Source organism: Schistocerca americana, chromosome 1 (genome assembly GCF_021461395.2).
Source record: "Schistocerca americana isolate TAMUIC-IGC-003095 chromosome 1, iqSchAmer2.1, whole genome shotgun sequence".
NCBI classification, from domain to species: domain Eukaryota; kingdom Metazoa; phylum Arthropoda; class Insecta; order Orthoptera; family Acrididae; genus Schistocerca; species Schistocerca americana.
Genome location: NC_060119.1, coordinates 386,874,131 through 386,895,864, shown reverse-complemented (window position 1 = coordinate 386,895,864; position 21,734 = coordinate 386,874,131). Strand labels below are relative to the sequence as shown.

Sequence of the window (21,734 nt, the reverse complement as noted above, 5' to 3'; positions counted from 1 at the left end):
ACGTAAGATGATAAAACTTCAAAAGTTTAAACAATAAGGATCCTAGGTGGACAATATGAAGATAAAAATACATTGTTTTTAATAAAGTAAAAAATGTGTGGCCATTTTAACTAGAATATATCTTTGTGATGTGTGTGAACAATGATTTCAAATGTAATCACCTGTAAACAGCAAGGAAAACACAATAATATTCTGTTTCTGATCAGCGTGGTTAAGTTTTGTAATTGCTATTTGTTTTCATACGAGAGGACTGTCAAGTCGTTTGACAAATAAGTTAAAATATTCTTTCTCTTTGGATTCGAACCAGCAATCTGCGACTATCGTCTTATAAAATTTGGGGTCTACCACTCTAAAACCTGAACTACTGAATAGTTTTTGTGAAGCTGGGTAAAATGACAATTTCCTCTAAGAGTTTAATTTCATGTAATGGCGCTATCCTTCCTTGTAACAGTGGAAATGCATATCTCGTAGGTAAATTAATGTAAACTTCACAGTGCAACACATTTTTACTTAAGTGAACTTGTGTCAACGTGGAGGCAATTTGCCAATACATTGCAACCATATTTTACATCTCTCTTCATTCTCTGGAACACTAAAAAAACTTTTCAGGAGTTTTTACAGATGTATTTGTACAGTATGGTGTTACACATCATTTGTAAGCCATTTTTTGAAATTCAAATTCCAAAACAAGACATCACTGTGAATTAGCATTATTACAGTGAGTTAGCAGAGCCCATGAGAAATATGGGCCTCACATGGAACTTGTGTTGTCACACTAGTTGGCTTGTCCGCCACATTTCACGAATGCTTGGTTCTGTGCAGCGCCCATGGAGAATCAATATTTAACTGAAAAGGCACACACTAAAGGTCTTAACTTTACCATGTCCTACTGAGAACTTGCATGCCTTTAAACGAGCAGTCACGAACTACTAAACTCGTGAAATAGTCACTGGCTCCCTGCCGGAGACAGCTGCTGGCAGTCGTTAGACCTACAGTATCGCATGCTTGATGTATGCACCATGGCCTGTCTTTCTCGTGGGCCTCATGACCCATCCAACAATGTCAAAGGCATCACTTGACTTGAATGGAGTATTTTAGTGGGCTTTCAAATTATTTGAACCTCATGCTTGTTAGAAGCATAAAATGGCATAACTAATCACTTAAAACAATTTCCAGAAAACAGTCAAATACCCTGTTAAAATCTTAGTAACATTGAGATGTAGCATGTCATTGGCAGAATGAGATATTCCACATTCTTGATGTTCATTGCCTGGCAAAAGATCTTCATGGTTTAAGATAGATAGTGAATAGGAAGCACCTACTTTCAGAAGGTTTTTATTTATGGTTTGTGCAGATTGGAGTTATACCGCTCATATGCTATTGATAGTAAAGGCCATGTACTGATCCTTTTACCAGCTGGGTGCACTTGTTTGCTCCAAGGGGCTGAGAGTGAAGGGTATGGCACGCACATGACCTCCACAATGTCAAAGAAATCATCGTAAAAAAAGACAAGTGATGTTCAGATTTTATTGTCAAAAATTGTTCATGTTTCTTGAGACACACACTCGTACAAACATTTAGCCACGATTTTAAGCCTAAGTAGTCAATTAATTACAAAAAGTTTGGATTGTATGTTATAGGAAATCCATTGAGTTCAACTTCTCTGGGTGTGTTATTCCACTATGGAGAAAAAAAGTCTCTTTCAACATCAATGACACTGCAGATCAAAGTCCACAGGGGAGAAGCTGGTTCACAGTTCAAGGGCATTGTGCAGCAGGACCTCTGCAGCACTGGTATTGTACAGCAACTGACATGAAACATAAGATAAGTGCAGAATTAATTGTCCTGAAGCCAAAAACCGCATAAAAAGCATCACTCACATCAGTTTTTAATTGTCCTGAGGCCAAAAACCACATAAAAAGCATCAATCAAAATCAAATCAGATTGTGTGACTGGCACAAAACATGTTCAATATGCTGTCCACTGTTTTCTGCAACAAGTTGAAATCGAGAAACAGCATGTTCTACAACTGATCGAAGTGTTTCTGGGGTCACATTCAGAATGTGTTGCGCAATGCCTGCCTTCAGTGTAGCTAAGTTTGCAATTGGAACACTGAACACATCATCTTTCAAATAGCCCCACAGCCAGAAGTCATACGGATTAAGAGCAGGTGATCGGGACAGCCAGGCTGTAGGGAAATGGTGGCTGATAATTCTAGCATTTCTGAAATGGTGCTTCAGCAGCTGCTTAACTGGATTTGCTATGTGCGGAGGTGAGCCATCTTGCATAAAAATGATCCCATCCATGCTGTTGGAGAGCTGGAATGGTGTGGTTGCACAAAAGACACTCATAGCGCTTACCAGTGACAGTACAGGTAATAGGACAGCAGGCTCCTGTCTCTTTTAAAAAAAGATGGCCCTATGATAAATGATGCCGTAAACCTGCACCACATAGTGACATTTTCACGAAGAAAAGGTACTGATTGATTAGCGTGTGGATTTTCCGTTGCCCATATTTGATAATTCTGCATATTAATATATCCTATCAGATGGAAGTGAGCTTTATCTGTCCACAAAATCTTCCACAGCCAATCATTGTCTGCTTTGATGTGAGCAAGGAATTCTAAAGCAAAAGTCTCTCTTGTTGGCAGGTCAACAGGAAGCAACTCGTACACGTGGGCAATTTTGAATGGATTGCAAAGAAGGATGTTTCATAGGATTTTACACACAGTGCTCACAGGTATGTCCAGTGTTCGGGAAATTCTTCATGCACTAAATGTTTGAGCACCACCACTCATCTCCTGCATTGCTGTGGCCCTGCTTCCACTGACGTCGAATCAATTCATTTCCTCCCTCTACCAGGCTGCACACCAAAAGAACCTGTCTTTTCAAATTTCCAAATCCTTTTCTCCAGATCCAGGGCAGTCATCAGACCAACACATTTTTTCAGACCCTTTCATGTCTGGATCCTCTGCAGAGTGATGTGTGCACAGTTCTTATAATACAGCTTTACAAGCAGAGCATGATCCTGCATTGAGATGGTCATGGAGAATGTCAGAGACACGAAAGGAGGAAAAGTGGTGTACCTGGCATGTTTATACCAACTTCAATGGATCGTGTACATGACAGGTGTTTTCATTTACATTTTCTGACTTATGCAGTGCCATCTTCGATCAATTTTCATACTTCTTTTTATTTTATTTTATTTATTTACTTATTTTTTTGCATACGTTTTCCCCCTTCTCTGACAATATTTCATTGCAATTTGACGTCATTCTAACCTGTGGTGTTATTTCTACAGTGTTTTGAATGTTTATATGATTTTGATTTGATTTGATTTATTTCGTGTTCCATAGGTCAACTGTGTTGAATACACAAGGACGTGGAACGAGTCAGTTTTTTACAAATACAGTCTGATAATCTTATAGCATATACAGAAATTTGAGTACATAATTATATAAAAACTTATACAGTAAATTCTTTGGGCAGCAATATAGAAAAAGAAAATACATATTTTCTTAGAATTATTAATACACTACAGAAAACAGATACAGAGCACACACAGATACAGATCTCAGGTTAAATAAAATTCGTAGTGGCATTATGTCAACTTGTATTATATAATATTAAAATATTACAATTTATTTAGTTAAAAATTCATCTAGACTGTAAAAAGCTTTTTCTAGCAGAAATATTTTTAGTGCTTTCTTAAACTCGCTATTGTTATGAATCTTTGTCTTTATTTCGGGAGGAAGAGCATTGAAGAGTTTTGCTCCAGTGTAATGGACACCCTTTTGTGCCAAGCTCAAATTTCTGAGTTCACTGTGTATGTCATTCTTCCTCCGTGTGTTATGCTCATGATAATTACTATTTGGTTGAAATATATCTATATTTTTACAAACAAAACACATGAGAGAAAAAATATATTGGCATGTAGTTGTGTATATTTTAAGATTACGAAAACTATTTCTACAAGAGTCTCTTGGACGCAATCTACATATAATTCTAAAAGCTCGCTTCTGTGCAATGAACACTTTCCTTGCTAATGGCTGGTTGCCCCAAAAAATAATTCCGTACTCAATGAGACAATGAAAATAGCCATAATAGGCCACTTTTGCAGTGTTAGGTTCAACACATGTAGTGACAACCCGTAAAGCATAGGTAGCAGAGCTAAGCCTCTTACAGAGATCAATAATATGTGAAGACCAGTTCATTTTCTTGTCAATGTGCACTCCAAGAAATTTTGTTGTTTCCATTCTGACTATTGGTTGATTACCACATGTCACACTTATCTCTCTCTCTTTTTCTGTTTTTGTACAGAATTGAATAAAGCTGGTCTTACTGGAATTTAATGAGAGACCATTCACCTTGAACCAATTAACCATATCTGAGAGTATGTGATTACTGAGTTCCTCAAGATTGTTGTCTGTTCTACTGCTCATAAAAATTGTGGTATCATCAGCAAATAATGTAAATTTACACGGCAGGCTTGTACATGATGGTAGATCATTTATAAAAATCAGGAATAATAGTGGCCCAAGAATTGAGCCCTGGGGCACTCCACATGTAATGGAACTCCATTCAGAATCTGAGGAAGTGTCACATACTCCACCCGAGCTATTCAACACAACTTTTTGTTTTCTGTCTTGGAGGTACGACTGTAGCCAATTGCCTGCAACACCACTTATTCCTACTAATTTTGCTTTTTGCAAGAGAATGTGGTGATCAACACAGTCAAACGCTTTGGATAAATCGCAGAAGACACCAAGTGCTAGCATTTTTTCATTAAGGGTTTCTAGAACTTCATTTGCAAGTGCGTAGACTGCGTCTTCTGTTGAACAGCCCTTTTGAAAGCCAAACTGGCTTTTGCTGAGAACTCCATTCTTCATGAGATGATCAGTAATTCTTACATGTATTAGCTTTTCTAGAATTTTGGAGAAAGCTGTCAGCAAAGAGATAGGTCGATAGTTAGTTAGTTCAGCTTTATCCTCCTTTTTGTACAGGGGCTTCACAATGGCATACTTAAGTCTACTGGGAACAACACCTTTCTGAAGGGAAGCATTGAAAATATGACAGAGAATGTCCCTTATCCACACACAAGAATATTTCAATAAATTACTAGATATATTATCAACCCCTGCAGAATTCGTACTTTTTAGAGACATGATGATTTTTTGAATTTCTTCTACAGTGACAGGATTAAGGTGCATTTCTGAAATTGTGTTAGAATATACAGCTTGACAAAGAGTTACAGCTTCATCAACATCGGGCTTGCAACCAATCTGTTGAGATACTGATAGGAAGTGTTTATTAAAAATCTTGGCCACCCTTTTGGGGTTATCTACTAGGATACCTTCATATCTGATATTATTTATATCTTCTTTACTTGTTGCATCTCTTCCTGTTTCTTTTTTTACAATGCTCCAAATTGCTTTTATTTTATTATTAGAATTATCTTTTAATTGTAATCACCCTGTACATTGTGGCTGTCTTTATTAACAGAATCAACCATTAAATTATTGTGTGTTTACAAAAGTGTAGATATGACTCACACTTGTGCAGTTCGAGTTGTGACACATAAGAGTTCACTTCATGCTCAGAGGTTACCGACGTCATAGACCATTTATGGTCCATGACCGATGTTATAGCATTTGACAGGCCTCATGGGAGCAGTTAAACTCAGCAAGCGGATTATCGCGCCATTGTAGTTTCATGTCACTGACTACATCACAGCAATTCCACCTAGAGAGGGGAAAAACATATCAGTTAAAACCAATAACAATATTTTAGTCCTGAATAATCGGTATTTTTTGTCTCAATTATAACAGATATTTTTCACTTTTTGCTAATAACCAGGTAAAAAAACTGGCATATCAGTTTTTCATAGCAGCAGTACTAGAATTTTTGTTTTCAATTAATTTTTTTTAAATGAGTAGTGTTCATTTGTAAAATTTCAATTGCTTTGAAATATTGGATTATTATAGAATGGGAAAAGCAATCAGTCTCATATTAATAACAATGCCTACAGGTAGAAACTTGTACCTGTTGTCGTGTGACATGACTCATTCGATGTTATACGTGTACGTGCAAGTGTGTTAGATTTGCAACAATCATTTGAATGCCTGTGTGTGTGCTGTAATTATTTTAATCTTATCTTCCCAATATCTAACTGAGCGATATGTAGGGGTTATAGTATATTCCTAGAGTAATCATTTGAAGCTGGTTCTTGAAACTTTATTAATAAACTTTCTCAGGACAGTTTATGTGTATCTTCAAGATTTTTCCAGTTCAGTTCCTTCAGTATCACTGTGGCACTCTCCCATGGATTAAACAAACCTTTGACCATTCATGCTGCCCTTCTCTCTATATGATCAATATCCCCTGTTAGTCCTATCTGGAACGGGTCCCACACATTTTAGCAGGATTCTAGAATTGGTTGCATGAGTGATTTGTAAGCAATCTTCTTTCTAGACTGATTGGAATTCCCCAGTATTCTACTGATAAACTGAAGTCCACCACCTGCTTTACAAGACAACACAATATTCTAATAATAAAAAATTACTTTTATATTAAGTTAATTGAAATATATAGATATTACCTAATCTAAATAATATAACTTAATAATTATATTATCATAATTAAAATAACTGATTATATTACAGTACAAATATTATTAATTAAATAATTGTATATGTTATATACTACAAATATAATACAAAATATTTAGTTATGTGTAATTAAATACCTTATTATATAATAATTTCTTTCTCTCTATAAACATAAGTAGCTATAATTTTCAATAGATATGTGATTCCATAATAGCACCATCCCTAGTATGGAGGTATCTTATGAAGTGTGTGGCAATGAATTACATTGATCCACTAGCATTAATAAATTAAAATGTACATTAATTATATGTATTGCATTATATATTAAATGGGAGAAGGTACAATGAACTTGCAACACCATAAGGAGAAAAGATCCGGAGATTTCCTTGGAAGAGAAGGTAAATTTGATTGATATACCTATAATTTTACTGGTATGTTATCAACTTGGGAACCATTTTACAGTTCCTCCAGGATGAAAAATTGATAACACCCTATAGTGATGATGCAGCCAATTCATCAACTTGTGGTCTTTGCTCTCGCCATTGCTGCACCCAGATCCTTCACCTTTGCCATCTTTGCTGAAGACAATAATGAGGCCGATTTCTGCCACAGCCTCAACCACATATCAATTGAGATCTTGTACACATTTACCTTCATTAGAATATTTCAGCCTTTCTTTACAGTGTATGTTTATTATGGGAAATAACAGCAATAAAAAACCAAAAATTGATTATTACAGAAACTGGTTATTTTGAGCAGTTTTAAGCTGGTTAAACTTTAGATGAAAAAATTTGTATTACCAAAAACTAGATCCCAAGGTTGAAAGTACCGCTTCAGTTGTAAATTTCTTTTATCATCACAACCGGTTTTGGGGTCTCATAAGCCCATCCACAGGTGTCGCACTGGAAATAGCAAGAGGCAGGATAAAAACCAAAAGATTTCATAAAAAAAATTTTAAAAATTTTTTAAAAAACTTTTGAAAAACATTTTGAAACTGCTAGGGCTGTGAAACCTATGTCAATGCAAAAGTGACACCAGACAGTACTATGGTCGACTGCCTGGGTAGGAAAATATACAAATAATGCCAGGACACTTACACTGCGCTGTGGCCCCCGAGTGCCATGGTGGATTTGTAGAGGTGCAGTGTGCTACCAATGAGTGCAGAACAGGGAGTAGCGGATGCGAACGAGGAAGCAATCTCCATTGTCTTCTGGATGTTCACGGGATGTGGGAGAGCCTATCATGCCAATCTCGTAGACGTGTGCAGGAAAACATGCATGTCCCAACCTTACTCTAGTAACTGATTTTACATACCTGCTTGGGAGATTCTGACTGTATCAGGGTTTATGGACTGAAGCGAACAAAGAGCCCTTCCTCTGCTGTGACGTTTGTCACTACTGTTCCCATTGATAGTATGCCTCTGTTTTGAAACATGGAGAAAGTCAGAACATGGAAGTGGGTAAATACTGGTTCCCATTCTTTGATGCTTTCTTTTGCAAGGCCATCTACTATTTCATTATGCCAAATGCCTGTGAAGACCTTTCCCCGCATTAGATGTACGGATTTATTTTCATTGCTGGCTTTTGTTATTAATTCCACCAGAACATAGATACAATTGTTATCAGCTTTCCACCTTTGATGCTCTAATTTCTCCAAAGCATTTCTAGAGTCAGTGAGAATTAGTGTTTTGTTGCCATTTTCAATTTGAAACTTAATTCTCTCATTAATCACTGTGACTTCTGCAGTGTAAATACTACTAAATCGTGGTCATAAAAGCTATTTAGCTATCTGGCAGGCTGTTGTTCCATATTTTTTACTAAATGCTGGTAACATTCATTCCTTCCATATCAAATTGAACGTAAATCTGAGACACTGGAAGCCCGTTACTAACAGTGGCGTTAATTTGCGTTCAGCTGGGTATCTTCTCTCTGCCAACCACTTAGCTTTAACTGTGACGAGATGATTAATTACTACAGATCTTTGCAGCAGAAGCTTCTTAGCAAGTAGTACTCTACAGATGTCAAAAGGCATTTCTTTGGCTTCTGTTAAAAGAGCATTAGTTGGTGATGACTTCATTGCTCTTAGGCACTGGCTAATAGCCTGGTACTGAAGTGCATTTAGTTTTTCTAGTACATTTTGTACCACATTTCCAAATAGAAAACTTCTGTAGTCAATTACAAAGTGTATTAGACCACGTATAGGATGATGAGTATGGCTGGCTGGACTCCCCACCACAGGCGACTTACAGCATGTAAGACATTCGGAGCTTTTTCTGTTTTCGTAACAGTACGTTTGACGTGTTCTGTCCAGGTTAATCTGCTATCCACAAAAAGCCCCAATGCTTTAGCTGATGTTGGTACAATCAATCTAAAGGGTCCCAGGATTATTGTATTCATTGGGTTTGTTCAGTGTTTTTGTGCAAACAAAACTACAGAAGATTTTGATTGTGACAAATTGAGCAACCATTCAGACAGTAGATCAGCGGCATTATTCATCCATGAGCAACACATTTCTAGGCTGATGGATGCTGTCTATATGCAGACATAATCTGCATATTTTAGCACTTGAATAGAGGGACCACAATGTTTTCCAAATCTGCAACAAATAAGGCACATAAGAGGGGATTACCTTGAGATAAGCCTTTCCACACTGAGTAGGGTCCATGTAAACTATTGTCTTGCTTTCTGATGTAAACAGTTCTACCATTTAAATAATTTTCAAGAATTTGAAAACAAATGTATAGGACACCAAGGTGGTCTAACATCTACAAAAGTAAGAAAATGTCAACAGAATCGTATGTTCCCAATATATCCAAGTATGAAGCTGTAAGACAACCTTTCTCATCGAATGCTTTTTCACAGTCCACCGAGGATAGGTAAATAGTCAATAGTGCTCCTGCTCTCTTTTCAAAAGCTGTTCTGTGACATACTTTGAGGTGTTCAAAAGTCTTTCTAAGTACGATGATACTGCAATTGGACGATATGAATCCACTGTTGATCTTTGCTGGGCTTTAGTATAGGTACAACAATTTGTGTGGTTCATTCTTGAGGAATTTCGCTTTCTGCCCATATTGCAATAAAGATCTGTAACAGAATGTTTTTTGGTGCTATCTGTAAATTGGATATCATAGGGTAATTTATTTGCTGTGTAAGTGGAACATTTAAGTGCCATTTCTAATTCTTATATTGTAAAAGTTTTTTTAAATAATACACTAGATGCCTATGCTGCTTCATGAATGCTCTTTCCAAACTATAATGTTTCTTTTTCTGCTGATGTTGGTGCAATATCTGTGAAGTCTTTAAGCCATTTGTTTATAGATTTTGGCAGTAGTTGTTCAATGTTGATTATAATTATCATTGCCCAAACCTCAGAGAGAAATATTTCTTCCAGTCCTTTCACAATATTATTTTTCTAGGAATTTTTTTTTTTTGAGTTGAAGGAAATATTTTGCAAGGGCATCTTCTTTCTTACAGCTGCAAAAATTTTCCCACAGGCTGTTCTGCTTGCACTGTGTAAATCCTAATTTACATTAAGCAACTACACAGAACATTGAGCATTCCGCATCGGTACAGCTCAAAATTTTGGATTTTTTATTGCCTTCTTTTAAGGAATGGAGGCTGACGTTGCTGCATTGACCATATTTACAAATTTACTGTAGATATTACGGCATCCTTCTGACAGATCAAATGAACTACAGTATAGTCTGAAAGTCTATGGTAACTAGTTCTGTTTGCTTTCCTTATTCCATCTCAATTTTCGTTCATGGTTAATGTTAAATGGGGAATTGTATCAATATCTACATCTATACTCTGCAAACCACTGTGAGATGCATGGTAGACATACATCCCATTGTATCAGTTATTAGGGTTTCTTCCCATTCCATTCACATATGGAGTGCAGGAAGAATGACTGATTGATTGCCTCTGTGCATGCAGTAATTATTCTAATCTTATCCTCACAATGCCTATGTGAACAATACATATGAGATTGCAGTATATTCCTAGATCAATCATTTAAGGGAATTTCTTGAAACTTTGTTAACAGATTTTCTTGGGATAGTTTATGCCTATCTTCAAGAGCCTTCCAGTTCAGTTCCTTCAGTATCTCTGTGACACTCTCCCATGAATTAAAGAAACCTGTGACCATTTGTGTTGCCCTTCTCCATACACATACAACATCCCCTGTTAGCCCACACACTTAAGCAATATTCTAGAACTGGCCACATGAGTGCTTTGTAAGCAATCTCCTTTGTAGACTGATTGCACCATCCCAGTATTCTACCATCTGCTTTATCCGTGACTGAACCTATGTGATCATTCCATTCCATTTCATATCCCTACAAAGTGTCACACACCGGTTTTTGTATGAGTTGGCTGATTCCAGCAGTGACTCATAGATATTATAGTCATAGGATAATATGTTTGTTTTTGTTTTTGCTTTTCATTTTATGAAATGCAAAATTTTACATTTCTGAACATTTGGAGCAAGCTGCCAAACTCTGAACCATGTTGAAATCTTATCAACACCTGACTGCATATTTATGCAGCCTCTTTCAGACAGTACTTCATTATAGATAACTGCATCATCTGCAAAAGCCTGATTTTACTATTAACATTGTCTGCAAGGTCATTAATATACAATATGAACAGCAAGGATCCCAATCCACTTCCCCCGGGGTCTACTTGAAGTTACTTCACACCTGGCGATGACTCTCCATCCAAGATAACATGTTTGTCCTACCTACCAAAAAGTCCTCAGTCCAGTCACAAATTTCGCTTGATATCCCATATGATCGTACTTTTGACAATAAGTGTAGGTGCAGTACAGAGTCAAATGCTTTTCGGAAATCAGGGAATACTGTATCTACCTGGCTGCCTTGATCCAGAGCTTCCAGTGCGTCATGTGAGAAAAGCACAAGATGAGTTCCACATGACTGATGTTTTCAAAATCCATGCTGGTTGGCACTGAGGTGGTCATTCTGTTCAAGATACCTAATTATGTTTGAGCTCAGAATATATTCTAAGATTCCACAACAAATCGATGTCAAAGATATTGGATGATAGTTTTGTGGATCACTTCTAGTACTCTTCTTGTAGACGGATGTGACTTGTGCCTTTTTCAATAACTGGGCACAGTTTTTGATTGAGGGATCTACAACAGATGATAGAGGAGAAGCTAACTCATCTGCAAACTCAGGGTAGAATCTGACAGGGATTCCATTGGGGTCTGCAGCTTCGTTCAGTTTTAACGATTTCAGCTGTTTCTCGAACACCACTAACACTTATTTCATTCATCTTTTCAATGGTATGGAGGATTATATTGTGGGAATTCTCCAGGGTTTTCCTTTGTAAAGGAACATCTGAAAATGGAATTAAGTGTTTCAGCTTTTGCTTTGCTACCCTCAATTTCAGTTTCTGTCTCTCATTCTCTAGGGCTGGTGCCACTAACAACTTTTACATTCGAATTGAATTTCATTGGGTGCTGTGAAAGATCACTTGACAATATTTTGCTATGGTAGTCATTGAAGGCATAACATGGCTCTCTTAACAGCCAAATGCGTTTCATCTAGCAACTCTATCTATAGGCCTATGCTATGTTTTACGCCTATTATACAGTGATCTCTGTTTCTTTAGAAGTTTCTCTACAGTGACTTTATACCATGGAGGTTCCCTACCAATATGAACTGTTCTACTGGGTACATATCTATCCTGTACATGGTCAACTATTCTTTTAAACCTGAGCTAGAGTTCCTCTAGATGCTCCTGCCCTGTGCTGAAAGTTTCATGTTCCTCATTGAAATGTGACACTACTGAGTTTTTATCTAGTTTACTGAAAAAATATATATCTTTCTGCTTGTTTTAGTTGTCCTTTGTACTCTTGGTAATCATTGTTGCCACAAACATGTCATGGTCATTGATATCAGTTTCGACATGTGCATCCTCAAAGAGGTCAGGTCTATTTATTTTCATTAGATCCAATAAATTTCCATCATGAGTGGTGATCCTAACTATGTGTTCTAGGTGGTTTTCAGAGAAGATGTTTTGTCACGTCTGCCACTAACAAAACTGTAATTTTCCCAATAAACTGTTGAATAACTAAAGTCTCCTCTGATGATTACAGTATGGTTGGGGAACTTATGTACAAGTGAACTGTGGCTTTCTTTTAAGTTTTCGATTACATCAGGAGATGAGTGTGTTGGGCGATAGATGGATCCAATTTTCTTTTTACGCCCACCCCTGATACTGATTCTTGCCCAAAAAATCCTACATGCAGCTTCAATTTTTACCTCGATGAATTTGTTTCTTGTCTACCATGACAAATACACCACCTCCGGTTTCTATTTGCCTATCCTTTCGATATACACTTAAATTTTCCCCTAAAATCTCAAAGCTATCCATTTCATGTTTCAAACAGCTTTCTGTACATACTATTATGTGAGCTTCATTGCTTTTCGTGAGCACTTCAAACTCTGGCACTTTGTTGTGAATGCCTCTGCAGTTTACCATTAGTATTTTAATATTCTCACCTGCGGGAGGCATTTCTTTCAATCTTAGAATGATACTTCTGAGTTTCCTACAGCTATCATTAAATGAACGTTGTACTATTTTGATACCTATGTGTAATATTTTAAGTTTATACATACAGTATATTGGTTAAAAATTAAATGCACGAGAAGTAGTGTGCCAAGCACCTTCAATTGTCACCAGTTAGGTGATCAGTTTACTAATGCTATGGAATGTCGCTGTTATTGTGTCAGTAACACAACTGTCAAACACAAGCGATTGTAGGAAATCAACAAATAATGCAGTACAAACCGATAAATCACTAGGATGTGATATACACACATGAATAAGTGTCAACTACAATTTTTTTTAAAGATTTTGTACGGATATTTATTTATTTACTTACTTACCTATCTTTGCTACTATAGTCTTATAAACAAAGGTTGAGTTTATGAACATTTTACATTTTCTATGGAAGGTATGAGTTATAGTAGTATTATAAGTATGACAATAGATATGTGGACTCAGGACATTGACGATTTACAATAATCTTCTTTTTCTTCTTCACCATGTGATGTTCGTTCTTTCCCTACACAGGGTAGCTGGGGAAAATGACTCGCATGGGGCAATATGACAACAACACAGACATAATTTTGTGTCCATCACATTTAGAGTTAAGTGTTGGGCTGCATGTTAGTTGCGTCACGTGTTACTGGGAAAAGAACCTCCTAGTGCTTATAGCATGTCAGCTGAGAAGCTGACAAACGAACATGTGCACAAGAATTATTCTGAGAATGGAGAAATGGAATCAATAAAACAGAATCCCCTTGTCATAAAGTGAATGTAAATAAAATCACAAGTATGAAAAACTGAACTATGTTTATTAAAGGATGGGTTTAAGAATTAAGACACTTGAGATCTGATGAGTAAATCACATACATACATTTCATAATATGGCTTATAAGGATTACGAGATATTTACACATATCACTTAGAATTCATCTAGATAAGTACCAGTAAAATGGTCAACAATATATGTATATTAGATTATGAAAGCTGACCGTGGTGGCCGAGCGGTTCTAGGCGCTTCAGTCCGTAACCACGCGACTGCTACGGTTGCATGTTCGAATCCTGCCTCAGGCATGGATGTGTGTGATGTACTTAGGTTAGTTAGGTTTAAGTAGTTCTAAGTTCTAGGGGACTGATGACCTCAGATGTTAAGTCCCATAGTACTCAGAGCCATTTCTTGAATTAAGAATAGGGAAAGGATGGAAAAAAAAAAAAAAAAAAAAATAAAATGAAAAAAAAAAAAAGTTTAAATATGTTGATCATATAATAAGATGACTATACTTACAACATAGCAGAGTTGGAACAGTTTTATTGGCAACAATTTAGGTGCAATATCTTCACAGATCTGTTAAGAGGTGTAAATATTAATGTAAGACGAGACTTGAGGTAGGTGGGACTATACACAAGACAATGAACACCAGAGTCGAACATAGAATAAGTAACATCATCTATTATTGAGAGGCTAAGCAGGGTAAGATGCTCTATACTGAAATTGAAAAATGATGGTGCAGTGTATTTAAAGGCAACATGTTAGAAGGATTAAGGGTAAGTGGATCTGTGGAAAAAGACGACTACCTTAGGTTGGGTGGATCTGCAAACGGAAGGACCCTTATAGGTTTCACGAAGGAAAGGTTGTAAATGGGCACTGACATTGCGGATGGAAATGTAATTGAGAAGTATCCATCCTAGAATGGGATGTAAATGTGCACAGGAAGTTGTTCAGCTTCAAGAAGCATCCTCCAGACTAGAGTAATGTGGTATGGACCTGGCTGATTGTACTTCATAAATTTGAGTAGGGTCCCCAAACACCAGCATGGTCACGAATAAAACAGTGACACGAATAAAGAATAAATTTCCTTTCTTTTGCATCTATGGTCACAAATTTTTTGGCATCAGACTACCGGTTTCAGTCTATAATGACCATTTTCAGATCTGCAGCAAAATATGGGAAAAAACATAACTACACTAGCAGATCGCCTACAGCTTAAAACAATAAAATAGACCATAATGAAAAGTACTACTGACATACATGTGCATTTGTGCACTTTAAGTATGAAGAGGCATACCTGTTTTATATAAACATGTCCTAATGTACTGGAGCCATAGTGGCATCATCAAATGTTAAACACAAAATCAGCGCCAGCATCATCAGATATATATAAATAACAGCATATGAGAAAGTCATCTTGTCAGGAGCACTACTGTTCAAAACAAACTGCCGTACATAGGAACAAAATGTTTGTGTTGCAAGTTCACCAGATATAGCTACTGTAGGCATACACATATTCTTCAATGATTAATTGAACTACTTAAAATAAAGGGGGATACAATCACTAAAGTCTGTAATGGGCTTATAAGGTGTAAGAGGCATTATAGTAATAAAAAGCGATGAAATAAAACACGACAAAAGTTAGATTGTTAGAAAGGGGAAAAGTTAAGAGACAATAATTAACATATGCGCAAGTGCCAATATTATAAATAATGATATAAATAATAAACAGCTTTCAGAGTGCACAGAATAATATAAAAACTATAAAACAACTAGCTAAATAAGCCACAATTGGGGGGGGGGGGAGGGGGAGGAGGACCAGACTGCTGCACATAATCAGCGCCCTCTGTTAGCGCTAATGCCAGAATGCTGCATAGGCGTGAAGTGGCTAGAGGAAAGTGGCCACCAGAGGATCCCTCATACCCTGCGGCAAACCATTGCAAGAAAAGAATGATAAAACTCTGTACTAGTGCATGAACAAGATTATCTAGTTAATGAAGTATATTATATAAGCAGAGAAGGAACAAGAAAACAAAGTAAATATGTAAGGTACTCTATACTACGTGATACTCTCAACAAACTATATGAAACAGAGGCATTCAGTAATTAAAATAGAACATTGTCAAACAAAGAAAAATAGGCATTGGGCACAAAATTGCTCTGCCAGTTAAACAGTTTTGTTGGTTCTTTCTTTTTTACTTTATAAATTTCAAGCTCCTCTAACGAATTACACTGCCTTTTTACACTCTGTGGAGAATACGCATACTATTCTCAGTGTTCCGTATAGAATGACCAGTTTCAGATAAATGCTGTCCCAAAGCAGTTTTTGTCTGTGGCTGTGAGCGTTCTCTAAGCCTTAAGTTAAAAGAGCAGCCCATTTCACAGATATAATATTTGTCAGTTACTGCAATCAATCCTATATACTCCAGAGCCATCAAATTTGTCTCATGTCATTTTCAGTTTATGTTTTACTCACAGTTTTTAGAGTGTTGTTAACCTGAAAGCCACATATGGCATCAGATTTCCTAAAACATTTTTCTATTTGCAGGAACATTTTGCCATTAAATTTCATAGGAATGGTTTTCGTTCTGTCTTTGTGCGCACTTTTTGTTATACATTTCTTTAGCCTTCTTTAAGGGCATGTGACATCACTTACAGCAAAGCAGTTAGCTACCACAATCTGCTTTAAAATGCTGAGTTCTTTACATATTTCGCTTTCGGTCAAGTGTAGACGAAGGAGCCAGTTAATCATGGAGTGAAATGTCCTTTTTGTATCGGTGAGTCAAAAACTTATGTTTGTCGTCATCTTTCCTAATAGTAAGTTCACGGAAGTTAATGGAGCTCTCTTTTTCAACTTTAGTAGTAATAGTTATTTTTGGGTGCATGCTACATATTGCTTGGGCAAATGCGTTGACCTCATAGGTGTTGCCTTCTATCAATAACAAAATGTCGTCAACATACCATTTGTAATAAATGGGTTTATCTGGTAACTATGGAAACTTGGCAAAAAATTTACTTTCTAAATCGTTCACAAAAATACCTGCTAAAGTACCAGCTAGACTATTACCCATCCCAAGCCCATCTCATTGATTATATATTTTGACATTGAAGGTTAAAAAAAATTATGAAATAAGACAAATCCTAGAAATTCAGTTAGTTCTGTACACTCTACAGTACTAATCTTGCTATGGAATATGAGATTACGTCTAATAATGTCAATAGTTTCTTTTACTGGGATATTATTGTAGAGGTTTTTTACATCCGAGGATGCTAATGTTGCATTATTTGGTATACGTATATCCTTGATTTGCCAGCTCTGAACTGTTTTTGACCTCAAAATAATTATTGAATGTCTAAACTGATTTAAGTTTATTTTTGATAAACTTATTTAATTTATAGCATGGTGATGACATATTGTTCATAACTGTAGTGTTTTCTTGTTTCTTCTCTGTTTATACAATATACTTCATTAACTAGCTAATCTTGTTCATGCACTGGTATGGAGTTATCATTCTTTTCTTGCAACAGTGTGCCGCAGGGTATGAGGGATCCTCTGGCAGTCCCGTTCCTCTAACCACTTCTCGCCTATGCGACATTCTGGCTTTAGCACTAACAGAGGGCACTGATTATGTGCGGCAGTCTTTTTTTTTTTTTTTTGTTCGTTGTGGCTTATTTAGCTACTTGTTTTATAGTTTTTATATTATTCTGTGCGCTAATAGGAATGGTAAGACTAGTATCGTCTAATCAAGCGAATGGGAATGATGTATTCCTTCGAAGAACAATTCAATATGCTTCTCATTTACAGAGAATGCTGAAGTGATAAGGAATACCACTCAATTCATGATAAGAAGATTGCAGCACTGCATTGATACCAATGGTCATCACTTTGAACGTAAATGGGTGTTAATGCCACCCTTTTGACCTTCGTTGACCTTATTGTTGCACATCATTGGATTTGTCTTGATAGCCACCAATCAGAAAATAAGTACCAAACTGTAGCATCCCATTATACATATAAAAAAACAAAGATGATGTGACTTACCATACGAAAGTGCTGGCAGGTCGATGGAAACACAAACAAACAAATACATACACACAAAATTTTTGGGCACCCCAAGCACCAGCTTGAATTGTGTGTGTATGTATGTGTTTGTTTGTTTGTGTTTCTATCGACCTGCCAGCGCTTTCGTATGGTAAGTCACATCATCTTTGTTTTTAAATATATTTTTCCCGCATGGAATGTTTCCATATATATATATATATATATAAAAAACAAAGATGATGTGACTTACCAAATGAAAGTGCTGGCAGGTCGACAGACACACAAACATACACACAAAATTCAAGCTTTCGCAACAACCTGTTGCCTCATCAGGAAAGAGGGAAGGAGAGGGAAAGACGAAAGGATGTGGGTTTTAAGCGAGAGGGTAAGGAGTCATTCCAATCCCGGGAGCGGAAAGACTTACCTTAGGGGGGAAAAAAAGGACGGGTATACACTCGCACACACACACATATCCATCCACACATATACAGACACGTGGATGGATATGTGTGTGTGTGCGCGCGCGCGAGTGTATACCCGTCCTTTTTTCCTTTTTTCCAAGAACTATTAGAGATTTCAAGAAGTTGGTGGAAAAATAAGCTACTTGCAAAATTTGTATCTCACACACAGACAGTGGGAAGGAATATGTGAAACAAGGACTAGTAAACTTCTTAAAGGCCACAAGAATAATTCATCAAACAATAGTACCCTAAACACTGGAACAAAACAGTGTATTAGAAAAATATAACACAACATTAATATGAAAGGCAGATCTTATTATCTGATATAGGTTAACTACCAAAATCATATGGGAGGGGGGGGGGGGGGGGCAAAGCCTTTGTTCATCTACCTAAAGCAAGCAGGTATAAATGGGATAAAAAGACATTTACACATACTGGTAGCATGTCGTGAACAGAGCAAAGCGTATTGCCATATAATAGTGACTACAAAGCCTCAGAAACTGGAAATTACTCCTGAAATTAAGCAAAATGAATCAGAAATAGCTGAATCTGAACCTATTACTAATGAGAAAGGTGATGACCAAGATGTATTTTACCCGGTCATAACAGTTCCAATGAAAGCAGCTGAGAAGGTGAAAATTCATCAGCTGCAAATAAAAATTTACAGCAAAGTTGAACACTCAAAAGATCATCAAGAATCCTGGAAACAACATAGATGAATGATTATGTGACCTACAACTTTACAGATACAGAGAATTCGGATCATTACAAGCAACTTTAAAAAGTACACAGTCACACAACTGGCTTCAAGCAATTAAAGAAGAATTGCACTCACATGCTGAAAATCAAATATGGGAAAAATCAAACAATGGAAAATCCAGGATGGAATAATGACAACATCGGGAAAAGGATAGTTGCACAACTCTCACAAAAATGACCACTGTCTCTGGCCACTGAGGCCGGATCGTGAACAACTGCTCCTAATGAGAGAAGCAATATGGGTGGTGGAGACAAGGAGGAGCCCGGGGCTGGAAGTGGGCGGGATAGCAGTGCAGGGGTGGGGGAGGGCGCAGTGCTGCTTGTTGGAGCAAGCAAGAAAATGGAGGGGAGAGCAGGACAGGACAAGGCTACTATGTGGAGTCGGGAAGTTTTTTTTCTTTTTTTGGGGGGTGGGGGGGTGGGGGGGGAGAAGAACAGAAAAGAAGTAGGGGGGGGGGGGGGGAAAGAGAGAGACTAGTGGGTGCATTAGTGGAATAGAAGGCTGTGTGGTACTGTCGTGGGAGCAGGCAGGGGGACAGGTGGTTGGAGGACAGGGACTAACAAAGGTTGAGGCCAGGGGCATTACAGGAATGTGGGTTATACTGCAGGGAGAGTTCCCACCTGTGCACTTCAGAAAGTTGGTGTTGGTAGGAAGCATCCAGATGGCACAGGCTGTGAAGCAGTCACTGGAGTGAAGTATATTGTGCTGGGCTACTGGGTGGTCCAGTTTTCCATTGGCAATAGTTTGTCATTGGTCATTCACCTGGACAGACAGCTTTTTGCTTGTCATGCCCACATAGAACACAGCACAGTGGCCCCAGCTTCATTTGCAGATTACACGACTGCTTTCACAGGTAGCCCTATCTTTGACAGTGTAGGTGTAGGTGGTGCTGGTAATGTTGGGAGGATATATGGGACATCTCTTGCGTCTAAGTCTATTAAAGGGACATGAGCCATCAGGCAAAGGGTTGGGAGTCGGGGTAGACAAGGCTGTTGCATAGGTTCAGTGGGTGGTGTAACACCACTGTGGGATGGATGGGAAAGATAGTGGGTACGATACTCCTCATTTCAGGGCACGGTGAGAGGTAGCTGAAACAGTGGCACCGATGTGATTCAGTTGCTCCAGTGCTGGATAATACTGAGTCTTGAGGGGAGTGCTCCTTTGTGGCTGGACAGTGCAATTGTGGGAGGTAGTGGGTGGCTGGAGGGACAAGACACAGGAAATCTGTTTCTGTACAAGGTTGGGAGGGTAATTTTGGTCTGTGAAGGCCTGGGCTGATGACAAAGAGGATGGGCAGACAGTCGTTGGTTTTCTGTTTAAATTCAAGGTGTTATTACCTACGGCAGCGAGAAACAACTTGCAGTAGCTTTATCAACTACTGAAGCTGAATGCGTAGCCCTGGCGTCAACTTGTCGAGATGCATTCTGGCTACAGAGGTCAAAAAAGAAATTTCTTCATGCCCTGAAAGTGACCCCATTAAACATCATTGTGATAATAAATATGTATTTGGTGTATACAAAACAAGTGATTGCCGTGGAAGAATAAGACATACTGACATAAAAAATCATTTTATTAGAGAAAAGATAAAACTCAGGGGAACAAGTCCAAATGCAGTAGAAGCTGGCTGATATGTTAACTAAATCACTCACAAGAACAAGGCTTCTTCATATGATTAAGGAATGTCACAGTTTTCTTTATTAGGTAATGATTCCAGTGGAAGTGTTACAAATGAAAATCTATGCCTCTGCTGGTTCTTTGCTGTTAATTTTCAAGCATGTTTTTCATTCTAGTTCATTTGTGTGTGCGTGTGTGTGTGTGTGTGTGTGTGTGTGTGTGTGTGTGTGTGTGTGTGTGTGTGTTCCGAGTATTATGTGTGTGTGTGTGTAATAGCAATGAAATGTTTCTCATAGTCTACTTCAAAAGATGATCACTTCGCTTAACTGCTTTACTGAATATTGAAGCAAAAAACAATAATAATAGTTTTTTATGTAACAGAATTAGCTAGTTAAATGAGAATGGAAGTAGGCATGATTAACTCCATAAGCAAATAGTACCGCAATAAATATTAGTGGTAACCATCTGAATTTGAGCTTTACACTGGATCATGAATCTTTTAATAATTATGCATGTATTTGTATGTTATTTTATTTGTTCATGTTTGGTTACCTAATGTCAAGCCCTTGACACTGCCTGAATGTAAAACCAGTGCCATGGTTAACATCATAGCAGGTATCACTATTATTCTGAATTAGTTATTGTGTGTCGAGAAAGAGAGCACACAACGTTTTTATTACAGTCCTTAGTTATACTGGTAACAGATTTACTTAAATAAGATACCCTTGTTGCTCAGTTTCTCTTTAGAAAGCCAGTCTGTAAGAGCATTCTTCCTTTTTTTTAGTAGCTCAAGCCGAAGACACTGTGAGGAAATAATTGTCTGCCCACAAGCACAACAGTCACACTCCAAAGCACTGCTGGTATTGTACCGACGCCATCCATTGCATGCTGGCTCGAGCAGGCAGAAGG

At 37.5% G+C, this 21,734-nt stretch overlaps 1 long non-coding RNA gene across 1 annotated transcript; it reads right to left on the bottom strand.

Moving 5' to 3' along the window:
• Positions 1 to 1,562: 1,562 nt before the first annotated feature.
• Positions 1,563 to 9,717, bottom strand: LOC124601559. Its single transcript, XR_006978579.1, has 3 exons — positions 7,408 to 9,717; positions 5,552 to 5,741; positions 1,563 to 1,807 (listed from the first exon to the last, which is right to left on the bottom strand). It is a non-coding gene; the product is annotated as an uncharacterized LOC124601559 (long non-coding RNA).
• Between the last annotated feature and the right edge of the window lie 12,017 nt (positions 9,718 to 21,734).